Source organism: Mobula birostris, chromosome 13 (assembly GCF_030028105.1).
Source record: "Mobula birostris isolate sMobBir1 chromosome 13, sMobBir1.hap1, whole genome shotgun sequence".
Taxonomy (NCBI): Eukaryota; Metazoa; Chordata; class Chondrichthyes; order Myliobatiformes; family Myliobatidae; genus Mobula; species Mobula birostris.
The window spans coordinates 79,618,568-79,628,733 of record NC_092382.1 but is presented as its reverse complement, the minus strand read 5'-3'; positions in this window follow the sequence as shown (position 1 = coordinate 79,628,733).

Below are 10,166 nucleotides of genomic sequence, written 5' to 3'. Positions count from 1 at the left end.
ACTAGAAACCATGGACTAGGAGACAAGGCTTGGAATCCGAGCCAGAGACTGGACAAGGACCTAGAACTCCGGTCGTGCCTCGGGCTCGGACACCAGAACTAGGCAAGGACATGTCATGACTTCAGTACAGGACGTGGCTGGGGTCTAGAGGCCTGAACTTGGAGACAGGCTGGGATCTTGGGGTTTTGGCTCTTGTGGCTTGAGGCTGGAGGCTGCAGGCTGGGGTCTTGAGTCTTGGAATGCAGAGGCTGATAACTCGGAGGCTGGACCTCGGAGACAGACTGGGAACTGTACATCAACATAGAGCCGGGACTCAAATTAACTTCCACACCAAGGTGGGACAGGTCCCTCGGTCGGGTAACGGTAGAACGACCGGACTTACCCAACCGAGGCGAAGGCAAGACAAGACAGATCCCCCCGCGCAGGACAACGACAGAACGGCCTGACATACCCCACGGAGGCGAGGACAAGACAAGACAGATCCCCCCGCAGGGCAACGGCAGAACGGCCTGACATACCCCACGGAGGCGAGGACAAGAAGAGACAAACACCAACGAACGACAGACAGATCCATCTCTGCTTCGAGGTTGTTCCGAGTCGCAGTTACGACCAGCAACCTAGGTTGGCTATGGAAACAGCCAGATCCCTACCTAGTTCGGAGTGGCTGACGGCCACTCAGCTGACTCGGGAAACAGCCGAATCGATACGGCAAAGACGGCTTCGACTACCGACAGCAAGGCTCCATGAAGCGATGATTTTCTAACGCATCCTAAAGATGGCAAGTGGCCGCTCTGGCCTTCCACTGGTAGGTTGGTCCCAGGGAATCTTGACAAGACAAACCAGCCACCCACACACAACCACAAGGCTACTTATATTCCAAGCCACAAGATGGGAATCAGGTGCCTATGATTAACTCAACCAAAACAAGGGACAGCTGGAAGACCCGGAGTACTGAATCCAAGAACCGGACCGTGAACCGGAATGCAGACTTCACGGACCGGACGATGAGAAATGCCTAACAATTGAACCTTCCTAACTAACCTTCTGTGTGGAACATTGTCAAAGGCCTTACTGAAGTCCGTATAGACAACATCCTCTGCTTTACCCTTCACAACTTTCTTAGTAACATCTTCAATAAATTAAATAAGATTTGTCAAACATGAACTTCCACGCACAAATCCTTGTTGACTGTTCCTAATCTGATCCTGTCTATCCAGATAATTATATATATAATTTCTAAGAATACTTTCCATCAATTTACACACCACTGACGTCAAGCTCACCGGCCGATAATTGCTAGGTTTACTCTTAGAACCCTTTTTAAGCAATGGAACAACATAAGCAACACGCCAGTCCTGCAACACCATCCCCGTTTATAATGACATTTGAAATATTTCTGTCAGAGTCCCTGCTATTTCCACAGTAACTTCCCTTAAGGTCCGAGGGAATATCCTGTCAGGAAATACACCCAATAACTTGGCTCCACAGCAAATCCACAGATTTACCACCCTCTGACTAAAGTAGTTTATCCGCATCCTAGTTCTTACACCCTAAGGGGAGAAGGGGAGGCCGTGGCTGACAAAGGAAGAAATGGACAGTATAAAAATAAAAGAGAAGAAGTACAACATAGCAAAGACGAGTGGGAAGCCGGAGGATTGGGAAACTTTTAAAGAGCAACAGAAGGGAACTAAAAAGGTAATAAGCGGAGAAAAACTGAGGTACGAATGTAAACTAGCCAAGAATATAAAGGAGGATAATAAAAGCTTCTTTAGGTATGTGAAAAGGAAAAAAAAAAAACTTAAGACCAAAACTGGGCCCTTGAAGACAGAAATGCGTGAATTTATTATGGGGAACAAGGAAATGGCAGACGAGTTGAACAGGTACTTTGGATCTGTCTTCACTAGGGAAGACACAAACAATCTCCCAAATATAATAGTGGCCAAAGGACCTAGGGTAATGGATGAACTGAAGGAAATACATATTAGGCAGGAAATGATGTTGGATAGACTGTTGGGTCTGAAGTCTGATAAGTCCCCGGGACCTAATGGTCTGCATCCCAGGGTACTTAAGGAGGTGGCTTTAGAAATCGTGGACGCATTGGCAATCATTTTCCAATGTTCTATATATTCAGGATCAGTTCCTGTGGATTGGAGGGTGGTTAATGTTGTCCCTCTCTTCAAGAAGGGAGGAAGAGAGAAACAGGGAATTATAGATTGGTTAGCCTGACGTCGGTGCTGGGAAAGATGCTGGAGTGAATTATAAAAGATGAAATTACGACACATCTGGATAGTAGTAACAGGATCGGTCTGAGTCAGCATGGATTTACGAAGGGGAAATCGTACTTGACTAATCTTCTGGAATTTTTAGAGGAGGTAACCATGAAAATGGACAAGGGAGAGCCAGTGGATGTAGTGTACCTGGACTTTCAGAAAGCCTTTGAAAAGTCCCACATAGGAGATTAGTAGGCAAAATTGGGGCACATTGTATTAGGGGCAGAGTACTGACAGGGATTGAAAATTGGCTGGCTGCCAGAAAACAAAGAGTAGCAATTAACGGGTTCCTTTCGGAATGGCAGGCGGTGACCAGTCGGGTACTGCAGGGTTCAGTGTTGGGACCGCAGCTGTTTACAATATATATTAATGATTTAGATGAGGGGATTAAAAGTAACATTAGCAAATTTGCCGTTCACACAAAGCTGGGTGGTAGTGTGAAATGTGAGGAGGATGTTATGTGAATACAGGGTGACTTGGACAGGCTGGGTGAGTGGGCAGATGCATGGCAGATGCAGTTTAATGTGGATAAATGTGAGTTTATCCACTTTGGTGGTAAGAATAGGAAGGCAGATTATTATCTAAATGGAGTCAAGTTAGGAAAAGGGGAAGTACAACGAGATCTAGGTGTTCTTGTACATCAGTCACTGAAAGCAAGTATGTAAGTACAGCAGGCTGTGAAGAAAGTTAATGACATGCTGGCTTTCATAACAAGGGGAATTGAGTATAAGAGCAAAGAGGTCCTTCTGCAGCTGCACAGGACCCTGGTGAGACCACACCTGGAGTACTGTGTGCAGATTTGGTCTCCAAATTTGAGGAAGGATATTCTTGCTATTGAGGGAGTGCAGCGCAGGTTCACGAGGTTAATTCCCGGGATGGCGAGACAGTCATATGTTGAGAGATTGGAGCGACAGGGCTTGTATACTCAGGAATTTAGAAGGCCTAGAGGGGATCTTGTTGAAACATATAAGATTATTAAGGGATTGAACACGTTGGAGGCAGGAAGCATGTTCCCGCTGATGGGTGAGTCCAGAACCAGAGGCCACAGTTTAAGAATAAGGGGTAGGCCATTTAGAACGGAGATACGGAAAAACGTTCTCACCGAGAGAGTGGTGGATATATGGAATGCTCTGCCCCAGAAGGCTGTGGACGCCAAGTCTCTCTATGCTTTCAAGAAAGAGGTGGATAGAGCTCTTAAACGCAGCGGAATCAAAGATTGTGGGGATAAGTCAGGAACTGGATATTGATTGTGGATGATCGGCCATGATTACAGTAAATGGCCGTGCTTGCTCGAAGGGCCGACTGGCCTACTCCTGCACCAATTGTCTATTGCCTATTGTCTATTCTAAAAGGATGTCCTTCAATCCTGAAGGCGTGCCCTCTTGTCCTAGAATCCCCTACCATGGGGAATAACTTCGCTGTTTCCAATCTGTTCAGGCCTTTTAACATTCTGGAAGCTACTATGAGATTCCACCCCCGCCTCCCACTCGTTCTCCTGAACTTCAAGGAATACAGCCCAAGAGCTGACAGACGCTTCTCATACGGTAAATCTTTCATTCCTGGATTCATTGTCGCGAATCTTCTGTTAACCTTCTCCAATGTAAGTTTATCCTTTCAAAAATAACAGGCCCAATACTGCACACAATACTCCAAGTGTCGTCTCAACCGTGCTTTATAGAGCCTCAAAATCTCATCTCAACATCACACCTGCGCTGATGTTCTATCCCTCTAGAAATGAATGCTAGTGCTGCATTCGCCCTCTTCACAACCAACTCAACCTGGAGGTTAACGTTTAGGGTATCTTGCACAAGGGCTCTCAAGTCCCTTTGCATCTCTGCATTTTGAATTCCCTCCCCATCTAAATAATAATCTGTCCGTTTACTTCCTCCACCAAAATGCATCACCATACAGTTTCCAACATTGTATTTCACTTGCCACTTTTTTGCCCATTCCCGTAAACTATCTAAGTCTCTCTACAGGCTCTCTGTTTCCACAACACTATCCGCTCCTCCACCTATCTTTGCATTATCGGCAAATTTAGCCACAAATCGATTAATGCCATTCTCCAAATTGTTGACACATAAAGCAGCGGTCCCAACACCAACCCCTGTGGAGCATCACTGGTAACCGGCAGCCAGCCAGAATAAGATTCTTTTATTACCACTCCCTCTTTTCTGCCGACCAGCCAATGCTACACACACGCTAGTAGTTTTCCCTGTAATTCAATGGGCTCTTAACTTGCTAAGCAGCCTCATGTGCGGCATCTTGTCAAAGGCCTTCTGAAAATCCAAACACTCCTCGTCTGCTGCATCTTCTTTGTCTACCGTGCTTGCAATTTCCTCAAAGAATTGTAGTAGGTTTGGCAGGCAGGAATTTCCAATCAGGAAACCATGCTGCCTTTGTCCTCTCTTGACATGTGCCTCCAGGTATTTCGTAATCTCATCCCCAACAATCGATTCCAACAACTTCTCAATCACTGATGTCAGGCTAACAGGTCTATAGTTTCCATATGTCAAAATTGTGAGATGGACAGTGCACTTATGAATGATGACATTTTACGGAGCAGTACATTCTGGCAAACAGACTGTTCTATGACTTCATTCTACACCCTATTCGTTGCTCAACCTCATACAGCCAATTGAGCAGCGCCTCATCTGTAACATTCTATGGGTTGGCAACACAAATTCTTAAATGTTGAATAAAAATATACAAAATAAATAAATTAAATATTTAAATAAGTAAGTGCGTATTTAAATTCATAATTTACTCGAAATAAAACTCTCAGTATCAGCGCGTTTCTGTTCCAGCAGCGTTTGTATGAATACATTTCTCTCTCAGTAATTCTAAATTGCTCCCTTCACCGTGTATCTCTGCACTCTTATGTTTGCCGACTCTGTTATCCGTTCCACTATATGTGCACCAGAGTATCAATTTATTCGAGCGATGTCCCATTCATAAATAATATAATATTCATTGCGATTTTCTTCTGACCGCTTCAGGCTGGTCTGTAATATGCCTTGTATATTTTTCATGGAGTGTGATGGAACGGTGCGGAAGGAGCTACACTCTGTCTCTGACCCCGGGAGAATGCGCGATGGGACAGTGTAGAGGGAGTTTCACTGTGTTTGGACATCTGTGATATACCAACTAATGCTGTCGAGCCCCTGTCATGCTATCGCGATTGCATTACCGTGCTGGCCCTATGCCGGATCCTCGGAGGTATTATCGCCCGAGATTTTGACTCTGCTCTCCGTGTCCACAGCTGAGCCATCAGAGAGGGTTGCTGTTTTCTCCTGAATTCCTCTTCCGGAGTGCTGCCATCAGTCCGTCTGTCATTCTGATGTTGTTGTGCGGGATAAGCGTTTCCGCAGCATTCAAGTGGCCGGACTGGTCATGGACGATTGCGCTGAGAATCTCTAAAATGCTGATGGGTTTACTTTCCGTGTTAACGAAAGCAAGTGCAACGGGATATGGAACAAATTCGCTGTGGAGAGTGGGGATATGTATGATAGAAACATAGAAACATAGAAAATAGGTGCGGGAGTAGGCCATTCGGCCCTTCGAGCCTGCACCGCCATTCAGTATGATCATGGCTGATCATCCAACTCAAAACCCTGTACCTGCCATCTCACCATACCCCCGATCCCTTTAGCCACAACAGCCATATCTAACTCCCTCTCAAATATAGCCAATGAACTGGCCTCAACTGTTTCCTGTGGCAGAGAATTCCACAGATTCACCACTATCTGTGTGAAGAAGTTTTTCCTCATCTCGGTCGTAAAAGGCTTCCCCTTTATCCTCAAACTGTGACCGCTCGTTCTGGACTTCCCCAACATCGGGAACAATCTTCCTGCATCTAGTCTGTCCAATCCTTTTAGGATTTTATTTGTTTCAATAAGATCCCCCCTCCGTATTCTAAATTCCAACGAATATAAGCCTGGTCGATCCAGTCTTTCTTCATATGAAAGTCCTGCCAACCCAGGAATCAATCTGGTGAACCTTCTTTGTACTCCCTCGATGGCCAAGAATGTCTTTCCTCGGATTAGGGGACCAAAACTGCACACAATACTCCAGGAGTGGTCTCACCAGGGCCTTGTACAACTGCAGTAGTACCTCCCTGCTCCTGTACGCGAATTTTCTTGCTATGAATGCCATCATACCATTCGCCTTTTTCACCGCCTGCTGTACCTGCATGCCCACTTTCAATGACTGGTGTACAATGACACCCAGGTCTCGTTGCACTTTCCCTTTTCCAAATCGCGCACCATTCAGATAATAATCTGTTTTCCTGTTCTGGCCACCAAAGCGGATAACTTCACATTTAACCACAGTAAATTGCATTGCTATGAATTTGCCCACTGACCGAACCTATCCAAGTCACCCTGCATCTTCTTAGCATCAATCTTACAGCTAACACTACCTCCCAGCTTCGTGTTATCCGCAAACTTGGAGATGCCGCATTTAATTCCCTCGTCTAAGTCATTAATATATATTGTAAACAACTGGGGTCCCAGCACTGAGCCTTGCGGTACCCCACTAGTCACCGCCTGCCATTCCGAAAAGGTACCGTTTATTCCCACTCTTTGCTTCCTGTCTGCCAACCAATTCCCTATCCACATCAATACCTTATCCCCAATACCGTGTTCTTTAAGATTGTACACTAATCTCCCGTGCGGGACCTTGTCAAAAGCCTTTTGATAATCCAAATATATCATAACCACTGGTTCTCCCCTGTCCACTCTACCAGTATCATCCTCAAAAAATTCTATGAGATTCGTCAGACATGATTTTCCTTTCACAAATCCATGCCGACTTTGTCCGATGATTTCACCGCTTTCCAAATGTGCTGCTATCACATCTTTGATAACTGACTCTAGCACTTTCCCCACCACCGATATCAGGCTGTCACAGTGGCGAGCCATTTGGAGCAAGGGTGGACCCAAATGCAAGACATATCTTGTGAGGTTACTTAGATTTAGTTTATTGTTCGATACCAGGAGAGCAAGGCAGGAGCAGGAAATAGCGAACTGGACAAGGACTCAGGACCTCGACTAAGTTGGGACCAAGGGTCTGGGCTTGGAATCGGAATCGGCTCCCAGAACTAGAGGAGGCATGAAGAGGCTAGGATATGGACTCCGAGCCAAAGACTGGGCAAGGACCCGGTACCTGGGACTTCCCTCGGACTCGGACCCCAGAACCAGGCAAGGATATGACATGGGCTAGGGAGAGGAGTAACATGGGAACACAGAGCCTCGGTCTCGGGAAGCAGGTACATGGAACGATGGACACATACACAGAACACAGAGTCGGGACCCCTCCTTGGGTACAGGACGTAGAGCGGGACTCACACACAGAACAGAGAGCCGGGACCCCTTCCTGGGTACAGGACATAGTGCTGGGACTCACACACAGAACAGAGAGCCGGCACCCTTCATTGGGTACAGGACATAGGGCCGGGACTCATGACCCTCCGCGTGGTAACGGCAAAACGGCCTGACTTACCCCACGGAGGCGAAGACAAGACAAGACAAGGCATGACTTCCCGCGGAGCAACGGCAAGACGGCCTGACTTACCCCACAGAGGCGAAGACAAGACAAGATCAACACGAATGAGCACCACACAGTACCTATCTAGCTCCAGTGATGGAACTAGACAGAAGTGCAGGCTGGGGCTGCAGACGAAGGCTAGAGGAGAGAGGGGCAGAGAAGGGATTCAGACAAGGCGGTAGGACAGGAAACACAGACCGCCAGGGCCAGGACTTGAATCAGAACTGGGAAGCCTTCAGGGCCAGGACCTGACTTGGTGCTTGATTTTCCCCAGGGCCAGAACTTGACATGGGGCTAGAATGCCGCCAGGACCAGGACTTGACTTGGTGCTTGAATGCCGCCAGCGCCAGGACTTGACTTGGTGCTTGAATGCCCCCAGGGACAGGACTTGACTTGGTGCTTGAATGCCCTCAGGGAGGGGACTTGACTTGGTGCTTGAATGCCGCCAGAGCCAGGAATTGACTTGGAGCTTCCGGGTAGTGGCGAGCTCTCAAATCGGACCGGGAAAAGTAGACAGCGGTTCTTGATTCCCTCCGGCGGGTTAACTGACGGACCCACCTCGGTGAGGAAACTTAGCAGGCTCGCTTTGGCGAGATAACTGGACAGGGTTGCTCCGTTGAGGAAAGGCGAATTACGGGCACTCACTTCGGGCAGAGACTAGGCTTGCTCCGGCCAGATGACATTGGCACGCCGTGCCTTGGTGACTTTGCAGACGCTCCCGCGCCGAACGGCTGAAAGCCGGAGACTATAAACTATCGGTTCAGCCGAGCGTTAATTGCCGCTAATCACCAAAGTCGAGGGACACGGATAAACAGGGAATCAACGGTCCGGAACGTAACATAAACAAAGTAAATTTAAAGGGACCCCGATCCGGACCATGACACAGGCTTACAGGTCTAAAATTCCCCGGTTTCACTCTCCCTCCTTTTTTAAAAAGCGGGGTTACATTAACCACCCTCCAATGCTCAGGAGCTAATCCAGAATCTAAAGTGTTTTGAAAAATTATTACTAAAGAATCCACTATTTCTTGGGCTACTTCCTTAAGCACTCTGGGATGCAGACGATCTGGCCCTAGGGATTTATCTGCCTTAAATCCCTTCAATTTACCTAACCCTACTTCCATACTATCATATATTTCCCTCAGATCCTTCATCTAACCAGACTCTCGGTCCCCTACTATTTCCGGAATATTATTTGAGTCCTCCTTAGCGAAGACATAACCAAAGTAGTTATTCAATTGTTTAGCCATGTCCTTGTTCCCCATCATCAATTCACCTGTTTCTGACTAAAAGGGAACTACATTTGTCTTAACCAGTCTTTTTCTTTTCACATACCTATAAAAGCTTTTACAGTCAGTTTTTATGTTCCCTGCCAGCTTTTTCTCATAATCTTTTTTCCCTTTCAAAATTAAGCCATTTGTCCTCCTCTGCTGAATTCTGAATTTCTCCCAGTCCTCAGGTGTGCCTCTTTTTCAGGCTAATTTGTATGTTTCTTCTTTGGAATTGAAACTATTCCCAATTTCCCTTGGCAGCCACGGGTGCACTACCTTCCCTGGTTTATTCTTTTGCCAAACTGGGATGACCAATTGTTATAGTTCATCCATGCGATCTTTAAATGCTTGCCATTGCATATCCACCGTCAACACTTTAAGTATCATTTGCAGGTCTATCTTAGCTAATTCACGTCTCATACCTCCAAAGTTACCCTTCTTTAAGTTCAGAAACTTTGTTACTGAATTAACTATATCACTCTCCATCTTAATAAAGAATTCCACCATATTATGGTCACTCTTACCCAATGGGGCCTCGCACGACAAGATGCTAACCAACCCTTCCTCATTGCTCAATACCCAGTCTAGAATGGCCTGCTGTCCAGTTGGTTCCTCGACATGTTGGTTTCCGAAAACTATCCCGCATACATTCCAAGAAATCTTCTTCCTCAGCACCCTTACCGATTTGGTTCACCCAATCTATATGTAGATTGAAGTTACCTATTATAACTGCTGTTTCTTTATTACACACGTTTCTAATTTCCTGTTTAATGGCATCCCCAACCTCACTACTACTGTTACACAACTCTCACTTCTGCCCCTTAGTGTTATGCAGCTCTACCCATATCGATTCTACATCCTCCCGGCTAATGTCCTTCCTTTCTATTGCGTTAGTCTCCTCTCTAACCAGCAATACCACCCCACCTCCTTTTCTTTCATGTCTATCCCTCCTGAATATTGAATATCCCTGAACGTTGACCACCCATCCTTGGTCACCCTGGAGCCATTTCTCTGTGATCCCAACTATATCATATTCATTAATAACTATTTGCACTTCAATTCATCCACCTTGTTACGAA